The sequence below is a fragment of the Arvicola amphibius genome, chromosome 1, assembly GCF_903992535.2.
Source record: "Arvicola amphibius chromosome 1, mArvAmp1.2, whole genome shotgun sequence".
Lineage (NCBI taxonomy): Eukaryota > Metazoa > Chordata > Mammalia > Rodentia > Cricetidae > Arvicola > Arvicola amphibius.
Genome location: NC_052047.1, coordinates 34,224,020 through 34,236,673, shown reverse-complemented (window position 1 = coordinate 34,236,673; position 12,654 = coordinate 34,224,020).

Here is a 12,654-nt window from a genome sequence, read left to right as displayed (position 1 = left end):
CTAACAATTACCCTTGTAAAAGTTTGAAAGCCAACAGCAATTTCACTCAATGGCATTATGTATTATTTGACATTCAGATAAACGTTGAATATGGAGTTGTGGTCACTCATATTATGTTCTAAACACAGTGACTTAATCATACTACAGATATTAAGCTGCAAAGAATGAACTTATATTGGTCAACTAATTCCCTGAGAGTGCCTTTTAATATTATGGGAAAATTTTAATGTTATAGTGTTAATGTTTAAAAGCGTATACGTAGAATTAAAAGGAGATGTTGTGTTAATAAAGATTAATCATGAGCTCCTAAAAAATGAAACTTTTCTTAACCTCAGCTGGCATCATTGAGTTAAATTAAATAGTTCATGTGATGTTAATAGCACAATAATATAGTAATAGACCCATAGAAACCTTGTTAATAAAGTTTTTTTTTTCCTTTTAGAAAGTAGAGGTTTTCGTTAGAAAAAGAACTTGGTTAATCAGAGGCTGACTCTAGGAAAATAATTATTCATGATCAAAATCTGTCTGCAAGTGAAATAAAATCAAAATGAATTCCATAAATTCATTAAAGAAGTTTGATTTAATTCTCATTTGAGTAAATATTAAACTTTTCATCTATTTACTTCTAAAATTGCATTATGTTGTGTTTTGGAATGTCAACCTTGCATTGATTGAATAGCTGAAATTATAAAAATTTATTTATATTTGATTCATTTCCATATTTTATTAGGTCTGATATAAATTGCTGACTTAGGCCTAGAAAAATCTTCCTAAAATATCAAACTAGAAGCACAGACATACATGTTTTTTAAAATATCAGTTTTTACACACATCAGAAAATAAATGTCTGGTTTGCCTCTATTCAAATGAGGGAGAAATAAAAGTTTCTTCTTTGCCATGCAGTAGAGGTCTAGACGGACATTTTTATGAAGTGGGTGTGAGAATTCCAAGAATTAATCTAGGTATAAACCTTACTGTATCTTATCTTGCCCAATTTCAAGAAGAGTTATGTAATGTAAATTGCTTTTATGTTCTCCTATGGAAATTTGTAGATCTCTGAAAGATAGGCAGACACTCGCTGGGGGAAATGAATGTCTTGGTTCGCAGTGAACATTTGCTCAGATATTAAAACACAGAAGCCAAATGTCCTCTAAATGGCATTGTGTGTTAATAACAATGCCAGAGGCACAGTATGGAGTGTGTGTGTGTGTGTGTGTGTGTGTGTAGTGTGTATGTGTGTGAGAGAAAGAGAGAGTGTGTGTGCATATGTGCTTGTGTGTGAGTGTGTGTGTGTGAGTGTGTGAGTGTGTGTGTGTGGGGGGGGGGCAAGTCTGAATCTAGACCAGTGCGAGAAAAAGCCCAAACAAAATCCAATACGAAAACAGCTCACCGTCCATTGTTCTTTGTTTAATGTCATTTCTAGACTACAGGGAAATCAGTTCAGGAAGTTCACACTAAATTTTAATGTCAGAATTTCCTTGTATCTAAATGAAACAAACTCAATTATCATTATCTACCTCTGAACATAGCATTGTTACTGAGACATCTTTGTATTTTTTTTTTTTTTTGAGTTTTATTGTCAAAGGAACAGAGAAAATAGCACAGGAGGGTTGGCAGGGAGTGACAATAAGCAGTATTTAAGTGACAAGATATATTTGGTCTATTTCTGTGTCTGCCATCAAATAGCATGGCACGGGATGATCTGATCAGTCCTCTTTCTGGCAAATGGGATTCTGTGGAGGAGATGTGTTGGTTAAGTCTTCCAATTGGCCTGAATAGCTCCATACATTAGTTGAATTGTATCCAGAATGTTTTGATCTTTCCCTTAGGTCAGTGTAGAACTAGAGATTCTTGGAGTTATTATCTGTTAGTGTATAATCAAATAAGCTAAATTTTAGAATGAACTTTCCCCATATTATCTGCATAAAGAGTCTGACCAATTGATTAAGAAAATACATTGAAATAATTTTTTATTCTCATAAAATTTTGGTAAGATGGATATTTTATTAATCAGAGAAGTTCTTGAGGTCAGAAGTTCATGAAGTTACAATAGGGATTAAGAGGATACAGGTTGGAACAGTAAGGTAATTCTTGGTAGAGACGACTTACTGGATGTGGGAACGTTTATCTTTTAACTAGAGTCATTAATAGAAGAAAGTGGATAGCTATGTTGAAAGTGTCATTTTTTATTAAAAGTTGAATCTTTTCTCATACAATACATCCAGACCACATTTTCCCCTCACTTCACCTTCTCCAACCTCTCTCTCTCCCAGCTACCCTCAGTTTCCCTTCAGCAAAGAACAGGCCTCCAAGAGACAACAACCAAACATAACAAAACAAAATTCAATAAGACAAGGCAAAATCCTCAAATAGAGTCTGGACAAGACAACCCAATAGTAAGAGAGACCCAAGAGCAGGCAAAAGGGTCAGCGATGCTCCAGCTCTCATTGTTAGGAGTTATACAAAATCACCAAGCTAGCAGCCATAACATGTATAAAGAGGACCTGGTGCAGACCCGTGCAGACCCCCTGCTTGTTGCTTCAGTCTCTGTGAGACCATGTGAGCCCTGCTTAGTTGATTTAGTGGGTCATGCTCTCCTGGTGTCCCCCATCTTTTCTTACTCCTACAAGCTTTCCTCCTCTTCTTCCACGTGATTACTCAGTTCTGAGGGGAGGGAACTGAAGGATGCCTCCAATTAGAGTCTCTCTTTGTACAGTCTCTGCCTGTGCTTCTCTGCATCCACTCCTATCTGCCACCAGAAGAAGACCCTCTAATGATGACTGGACAAGGCACTGATCATGTTTGCCTTTCTGGCATACATCATGATTGCTTGCCTTTTATGTTTCTCTCATTTTACTTATAGAGAAGATGTGGTACTCTGTCCAAGATACCAAGCAGATGTTAGTTAAAGTCCAAAATCTATACTAAGGTGGAAGGATAAAGGTGGCTAGGTAAAACTGTGTACCATGAAGTCCAGACTTTGTAACTTTGTTTACCATCGTTGCCAAGGCAACACTGTAACAGAGCTCAAATCACCCCTTTGAATCTCTCTCCAACTCCAGGAGTCTGCCATAAAGCATATTTGAATATTTCTGGCATATTAAAAATTAAAACTTATTGGAGTTGATGCTGTAAAAAAGTAATTATATGAATCCTATAAAAGTAATATTCTGGCATAGACATCCCACGGTGCTTTGGTTTTGCAAATAATTGCATGCAATATCTTAAAGATTTTGAATTTCAAGTATTAAAAATATCTGTTTTCATTACCTAACACCAATATAAGTTTAAATAGATTTTTATCCTGAGATTTCTCTGAGTTAAAGCCTTGTCTTGCAAGCAATATCCGAAGTCTAAGTAGTAGTTCTTAAAAACTGAGCAAGTGTCATAATTTGAAGTATCTAAAGCAGGGAATTAAATGAATATTAAGAGGATTGAAAACTACGAGTCATTTTAAAACATTAAGCTATAGATAGCCATTTTATGATTATAAATCCCTTGGGCCACATGAATTTTCAAGTTGAACCGGGGCTTAAGAGAAATGGAGCGAAACATATATGCCTTACAGATGCAGGAAACAGTGCAGATACCTATCTAGTTGTAAAGAAACTTTAATTCCTTGCATTTCTGCCAACAGCAAGTTTTTCCACAAATTTTCCTCCACATTTAAATAAAACACCAATAGGCAGAAACTGCACTGTCAACTGTACTGCAGTTATGGTGTAGCCTGAGAATTCTGGGATCTCCTAATAGTGAAGAAATGAGAATCTTTTCTCTCTTTGCTACTGTCTCTGTTCTCTCTCTGCCTCTCTCTCCCTCTCTCCCTCTCTGCCTCTCTCTCCCTCCCTCCCTCCCTCCCTCCCTCTTTCCCTCCCTCCCTCCCTCCCTCCCTCCCTCTCCCTCTCCCTCTCGCTCTCTCCATCTCTTTCATTAGAAACTAATTGTAAGTTGCTAAGAGATGTTTATTAACACATTTAAACTCAGGTCAAAATATTCTGAGATTCATTCACTACCTTCTAAGAAACATCAGTCCATGGAATGGGGCCCAGAATGTGTTCATTTTGGGCATGCATTTGAGGAAATAGAAGTGAGAACATTACAGAATTGTGTATTCTCCCTAGGCACCCACAGAATGAGGCTAGGAACAGTACAGAAATGCATTATGTTACTTGGATTTCATTGCTGTCACAAAATTCCTAAGGCAATCCAGTTAAAATGAGGAACAGTTTATTATCAATCCATGATTTCAGCGGTTTCAGTCTATGCTACATTTGTGTCTGAGTGGTTCAGCAAATCATGGCTGAGAGCCTGTAATGAGTGGAGCAAGGCTATCTAGTTCTTAGCAGACTGGTAGGAAAGAGATAGCAAATGAGATAAAGTTAGAAGCAGGTGAGAGAGGTATAGATAGACCTAGAGATGAGAGAGGTAGAAATAATGGCATATAGAATTGAGAAATAAGATCCTGCAAGGTCCATTTCAAAAGCACATACCCAGTGACCTAACATTTTCCCAATAGATCCTTAAGACAGCACAGTGACACGAGAATACTCTTAAGAGGAAGTGAACAATTCCATCCCACAAGGAAGTTCCTTAAACTTAAGAAGGAAAAAAAAAACCCTCAAATTAGCTACAGGAAGTAACTGAAATAAAGGAGTAAGTCACAAAACAAAACAATCCCACACTAATTAGGAATTATGATTAATAAAAGGGTTATTTATTTAAAGGAAAAAACCTTACAGATCACCGTCCCAGACAACAGCCTTCTGCACGACCAGAAAAAGCATCTGATAGCCAGAAGTGGAATCTGAAGCAAGCAAAAGAGCGCGAGGGCTGCCACCACTTATTTTTAAAGCAAAAGATACCACACCCCAGTGGGCTGGTGTCTCAAGGACTACTGGCTGAAGGAGCAAAAGTAGCTCCCGCAGTACTGAAACTGAACAGATTCATTAGGTTCCTTTTCTATAACTACATATTAGACGTAAAAGTTACTAAGACAATCTTAGACAAGCTGGATAGCACAGATAAGGTCCAAACTAGCTGGGCAGCCTGGAAGAAACAGAGATACTTCAAACTGCCCAGAAAAGGCTCAGACCAACTGAGACACTAGCAGAATAAATTTGCAGACTGTGCAATGTGCTCCAGGTTTCTAGGTTTCATGAGCTACCACCCATGCTAGGGTGAGCTTTGTGATACAGCTATCTTTGAGTCATTTCTTCTCTTATATAACCACTTACCCATATCTCTCTAGGTAAACACAAATAAAACTTAATTGCTTTGCTAAGTTGCACTTAGGTGATATGTCCACCCCGAGTCCTCTATCTGAGGTGAGTAGACATTTTTCCATGTGCTGGGACACATGGAATGGAGAATAGTGTCATACAACACAGACTTGTGTAATAAGAGATTTATTATGGGAATTGGCTCTGGATGGGAAAACGCTGTGCACATTGTCAGTTGATGCCTTAGGAAACAGTCCCATTCTTTCATATAAAACATCTAAGCTCCTGTGACTCACAATTAAAATGCCATTTCATAGTAGCCATTTCAACCTATATTCCAAAAGAAGATGGATGAAGGAGCCCTGAACCCAAGGGGAGGCCTTAACGTCTAGACAATACTGGCTGAGCCAAATTAAGATCAATGAACTTGCAGTAGATCTGCACCTGAGGGAGATTTTATATTTGCTACTGTAAGCTACAGAGATACTGACATTGTTATTCAGCAAAACACACATAATACAGTTCCTAAACATTTTTATCAAGAGGACATTATGATTATTAAAATTTCAGAATCCTGTAGAGCTAAGTTGAAAGAATGGACGTGTTCTTTGACTAAGATTATTCAAATTGAATGCTGTGCATGTTAAATATTGCGTGGTACGATGAACTAGCTTATTATTTACCCCAAAACTCATTCATCTTCTCTCAACTGCTTCTTGAATACTTATTAAGACTAAGTTGTAGAAATACTGGGCTTTTAAAGATAAAGCTGAACTTTCGCCATGATGTAATTTAAAGGGTAATACCTACAAATGTCTGGCAGTTTTAGAAATATATATTCAATGCTTTAAAATAGAGTAAAATAAATATCCAGGAGGATAACTATATGTTTTTCTTTGGATTCACCTTCTTATTTAGCTTCTCTAGGATCACGAATTATAGGCTCGATGTCCTTTATTTATGGCTAGAAATCAATTATGAGTGAGTACATCCCATGTTCATCTTTTTGTGTCTGGGTTACCTCACTCAGAATGGTGTTTTCTATTTCCATCCATTTGCATGCAAAATTCAAGATGTCATTGTTTTTTACCGCCGAGTAGTACTCTAATATGTATATATTCCACACTTTCTTCATCCATTCTTCCACTGAAGGGCATCTAGGTTGTTTCCAGGTTCTGGCTATTACAAATAATGCTGCTATAAACATAGTTGAACAAATGCTTTTGTAATATGATTGGGCATCTCTTGGGTAAATTCCCAAGAATGGGATTGCTGGGTCCTGGGGTAGGTTGATCCCGAATTTCCTGAGAAACCGCCACACTGCTTTCCAAAGTGGTTGTACAAGTTTGCATTCCCACCAGCAATGGATGAGTGTACCCCTTACTCCACAACCTCTCCAGCAAAGGCTATCATTGGTGTTTTTGATTTTAGCCAATCTGACAGGTGTAAGATGGTATCTCAGTGTTGTTTTGATTTGCATTTCCCTGATTGCTAAGGAGGTTGAGCATGCCATTAAGTGTCTTTTGGCCATTCGAACTTCTTCTGTTGAGAATTCTCTGTTCAGTTCAGTGCCCCATTTTTTAATTGGGTTAATAATACAACCTCTATATCAATGTTATAAAATCATAGTGGATCTAATATATTATTAATAAACTATGTAAAAACAGTGTCATTTTAATTGTTAAGAATTTACTAAATATCTATAGAAAGAACCATAAAATATCCTGTTGTCTTTCCTTAAGATTTTAGTATGGTTACTACAATGTGGCCATAAATACTGAATATTTTGGTTTGCTTCAGTAGTTCTTAGTATTACCGGTTGCATGACACATTAAATACCCAGCTGCTACAACAAATACTCTTAGTAGGCACAAGGTGGAGCCTGAATGTCTACATCTGTAATAAGCTTCCATATTATGCCAATGTTCTACTAAGTAATTGAATAATAAGCTCTAAATTTATTTCTGTTACAAACTAAAAACTCATATATACATACATATGTATGTGTGCATATAAATGTGTACGTATTCATATTAAATATTAATCACAATAAATTACATACTCAGTTTTATAGAATAAAATAATATTCAAACATTTGAAAATACAGAATTTTTATAGAGACACTTTAAATATTATTAAATTGATCATTATTTGTTTATTAAAATTATTATTTGGAAATTTCATATATTATGATTACATTTTCCATGTCCTCCTTTCCCTATTTCATCTCAGACCTGCTCCCATCCCTATATTTTCCAAACTCCATTTATTCCTAAGTATGGGAACATCCACTGTAGCATGGTTGATTTAACAGTGTCATACCCTTAAAGAAAACTGACTCCTCCTCTCCCAGCAGTTGTTATTTGTGATGGTTAGTAACTTCCCAGATAAAAGTGGAGCTGTCTGATCACCTCCCCTTCCATGCTGGAACTGTTGTTACACTGGAGCTTGACACAGGTCTCGGGCATGCTGTCACCACCACTGCAAATTCATACATGCAACTACCTAGCTGTGTGCAAAGAACAGTGATCACTGCGTGCATTCTTTGTATCTGGCTCTTATTTCTATTTCCTCTTCCACTATGACTCTAGTGACTTGAGAGGAGGGGCTGTGGTGTAGATGGTCTATTCAGGACCAAGAAGAGTGTTTCTTCTCTACATGTTGACCAACTGAATACCACTGGAATAATTCCCATTTTCTGCATGAAGGTGCTTCCCTGATGAGGGCTGAAAGATGCACTAATCTATATAAGTAATGCCAATTCATTAGGAGTCAGTTTAAACTGTGTCCAATAATAGCTGTGTGTTCTCTCTAGGGTCGATGACATATATAGTTACTGGCTTTTGGCCCCATTAGTGACATGAGCCATGGATTACATCTTGTGGACTGGTGCTTAATCAGAAAGTGGTTGTTTACTCCCATGAAATTCTTGAAACCAACACACAGTTGGGCATAGCTTTCTTGGACAATCTTTATTTCGCTTCCAGGATTCAGAAATGGGTAAGAACAATGATTCTTTTTCTCTTTCCATGGCATGTAGGACATTTTCCTGAAGTATGAAAACTAGCCAGCTAGGTTTTTTTTGGTAGCCTATGGTATCTGGAAAATCATGACCCCGCTATAGGAAAACTTCATTTAAACTATATATGTATATGTTTGAGGAAGTTTGTACAATGTTAGTTTTCCATGTGGCTTTTTTGAAGGATGTTAGTGTTAGATATTGCCCACTCTACACTCCCTCTTCCACTCTGACTTCCCAATCTCCTCATTAAATACTTCTTGCTTCATTACCTCATCTCGTTTATACCACTTGTATTCTAGCTACCCTTCCTAATAATCCTCCCCACACAGCCTTTCATTAGTTTCCTGACCTCTATGGCTACACATAATATATCTATACAAATACTTCTATTTATATATCTGTCTATCTGTCTATCTATCTATCTATCTATCTATCTATCTATCTATCTATCATCTGTCTGTCTGTCTATTGTCTATCTATCTATCTATCTATCTATCTATCTATCTATCTATCTATCTATCATCTGTCTGTCTGTCTATTGTCTGTCTGTCTATCTATCTATCTATCTATCTATCTATCTATCTATATTAAGCTAGGGTCTTTATATGAGAGAACAGGTAGTATAGTAATTTCTGGATCTGAGTTAAATCACTCAGATTATTTCCAGTTCTATCCATTTGACTGTGAAATCCATAATTTTAATTTTTCTTAACAGTTGAATAATATTCAGTTGTGTAAATGTATAATTATTTCATCATCTGTTCTTCAGCTGAAGGAATCTAGGTGTTTTGTATTTCTTAACTACTGTGAATTGTAGTGTGAAGCGGCAGGGCTGCGTCCCGCCACCCGGCTAGCTTTACCCAAAATAATTACACGGAAACTGTATTCTTTTAAACACTGCCTGGCCCATAGTTTCAGCCTCTTATTGGTTAATTCTCACATCTTCCTTTAACCCATATTTAGTAATCTGGGTAGCACCAAGAGGTGTGGCTTACCAGGAGAGATCTTAACCTGCGTCCATCTCGGAGAGGAGCAGCATGGAGACTCCCTATGGCGACTGCCTGAAGCGTCTCCCCCACTCTACTTCCTTGTTCCCACAATTCTGTTCTGTCTACTCCACCTACCTAATTTTCTGTCTCTTAAAGGGCCAAGGCAGTTTTCTTTATTAATTAACCAATGAAAGAAACATAGACAGATAACTCTCCTCCATCAGTGAATAGATAATATTAAAGAATGAGCAAGTGTCTCTTTGGTACGATATAAAGGCATTTGGGTATGTACTCAGGAGGTGTAAAGCTAGATCCTATAGTCAACTTATTTCTGGCTTTTTTTCAGGAACCTCTACAATAATTTTCAGAATGTCTATACAAGCCTGTATTCCCACCAACAGTGAATAGTGCTCCCCTTTCCTCACACCTATGCCAACATTTGCTATCCATTTTTTTTTTTTTAAATCAGTCATTTTGAATTGGGCAAAAGGAAATCTCAAAGTGGCTTTTACTTGTACTTCCTGTCTGGTTAAGAATGTGTGGTGTAGGAGGTCCTTCTGTCTTTGTGTTCTTTGTGTTACTTTTATTGGTTAATAAAGAAACTGCTTTGGGCCTGTTGATAGGGCACAACTTAGGAAGAATTAAAGTTAATTCTGTGAGGAAGAGAGCAGATTTAGGGAGGAACACCATGGAGCCGCCAGAGACAGACAGTGGTGATTTAATTAATAAAATTTCTGTGTGGTTATTTTGGGGCTACGCTAGCCAGGTGGCTGGGACAAACAAGCAGGCCGTCCTTGCAGCAAATGTTGAAACACTTTTTTAAAGTTAATTTTTAGTCATTTGTACTTCTTTTTTTCCTGAGAACTCTGTTTAGTGTTACACCCTCTTTTTCAGATGGGTAGTTTTCTTTTTTTTTTCTTTTTCCTCATGGTTTATTTTTTTATATTTAAAAATTTCCATCTCCTTCCCTCCTCCTCCCCTCTCCCTCCCCTCCTCCTCCCCCTTCCCTCCCCTCCTTCTCCCCCTTCCCTCCCCTCCCCTCCACCCATACCTCCCCTCCCTCCCTCTCAAGGCCAAGGAGCCATCAGGGTTCCCCACTCTATGCTAAGACCAAGGTCCTCCCAACTCCCCCCAGGACCAGGAAGGTGATCAACCAAGCTGAGAAGGCTCCCACAGAGCCCGTCCATGCAGAAGAATCAGAGCCCAGAGCCATTGTCCTTTGCTTCTCAGTCAGCCCCCGCTGTTGGCCACATTCAGAGAGACAGGTTTGGTCGCATGATCCATCAGTCCCATTCCAACTGGAGTTGGTGATCTCCCATTAGTTCTGTCCCACTGTCTCCATGAGTGAACGCACCCCTCACGTTCCTGACTTTCTCCCTCATGTTCTCGCTCCTTCTGCTCCTCATCAGGACCTTGGGAGCTCAGTCCAGTGCTCCAATGTGGGGCTCAGTCACCTTCCCCATCTGTCGCCAGCTGGAGGTTCCCTCACGGTCCTGACTTTCTTTCTCATGTTCTCTCTCCTTCTGCTCCTCATCAGGACCTTGATAAAACACTGCAGTTATTCTAAGGGGCTGCATTTGTTTTCCTAAATCTCTCACCCTTCCGGTGTCCATTGTGGAAACTGAGACCTGGAATTGATTGAGGCCAAGCCAGATGCTATGCCGTCACCCGTTCCTCTCTGTTTTGGAACCCTGGGTCTTTCTGCACTGTCCCTAATTAGCTGTGCTGTGTCTTCCTGCCTTTTGTGTGCTGCAAGTGACCCACAGGGTCTCCTGAGAGATAATGTCAAAATCATCGTGTGAACCCAAAATAATAAAAACCTTCATTTCTAAGAGTATTAAAAATTAGTTTTAAGTCTTCTATACTCTAAATACTAAGTCTCCTTTTTATGTCTATTTGGTAATGTTATTTTTGCATCCAACTGGGTGATTTTTGTGTCAAATTGTGGTGTTCTTTCTGATGCCCCAAGATTTTAATACCATTAGGTTCTATTTCCCAGTTATTGTCTTACTGTCTTGCTGAGCAGGTTCTATTGGTTTAAATTTACTATTATTGTTTTCTCATAGCTAAATGGGCCAGAAGAAGAGGGGGAGATTGTAGGAGCAAGAGGGGTTGAGACACCAGGAGAACACAGTCCGCAGAATCAACTAATCAGGGATCATAGGGGTTCAGAGAGACTGAAGCAGCAATTATTGAACCTAAATGAACCTAAATGGGTGTGCTCTAGGTTCCCGACATAACTGCCGTGGTTGTTTAGCTTGGGGTTTCTGTGTGACTCTTTTTTTTTTTTTTTTCATTTTGCCACGCACCATGGGCCCAGTCTGCGCTCTATGTGTTAGACCCCAGTTCACGAGCTTCGGGAAAGGGGCTGGAGGTTGAGAATACACATGCAGAGACAGACCGACACGCAGACCTTCAAACACTGGTACCAAAAGCCCTTCTTTATTAGCACCATGTAGATTTAAAACACTGCAGTCAATGGCCAACAGGTGAAAATCCCATCCTCTGATCCTCTAAGCTAGGCACAGCTTTTAGTAACTTCAATTAGAAGGTTCTAGGAGGGAAGAGCAGCCGAAGGCCAGGACTCATTAGTCCCAACAACACTTTTTATTAGATTTTTTTTTTTTAAAATACCAATCCAAGTTTCCACTCTCTCCCCTCCTCCCATTCCCTTCACACACCCTCCCACCCCACTACATCGAATCCTTAGCAATGGTAAGGCACAATGCTTTGTAGAAGGTCCAAGGACCTCCCTACTATATCTAGGCTGAGCAACATATCCATCCAAAGAAAATAGGTTCTCAAAGAGCCAGTACATGAAATAGGGATAAATCTTGGTGTCATTGCCAGTGGCCCCTCAGTTTGCCCCAGCCATGCAACTATCAACCAGATTCAGAGGGACTAGTTTGGTCCTTTCTTGTTCTTTTCCAGTCCAGCTGGTGTTGGTGAGCTACAATTAGTACAGGTAAACTGTTTCAGTTAGTGTACCCATCATGGTTTTTACCTCTTTGCTCACATTCTCATTTCTCCCACTCTTCAGTTAGAGTTTGGGAAGTCAGTCCAGTGCTCCAATGTGGGCCTCTGCCTCTGCTTCCATTAGTAGCTAAATGAAGCTTCTATGGTGATATTTAAGATATTCATCAGTCTGACTACAGGACAACTCAAGATCAGGCACCCTCTTCTCTATTTCTTAGGGTCTTAGCTGGGGTCATCCTTGTGGATTCCTGGGAATTTCTCTAGATCCAGGTTTCTGCTAACCCTAATAATGGCTCCCTCAATCAAGATACCCTTTTCTTTGCTCTCATCCCTGTCCTTCCTCCATCTTGACTATCTCGTTCCTTCAAGTTCTCCTCAACACTTCCCTTCTCCCCTCCTCTTTCCCTTCCACCCTCCCTTTTCCACCTATCCCCATGCTCTTAACAGT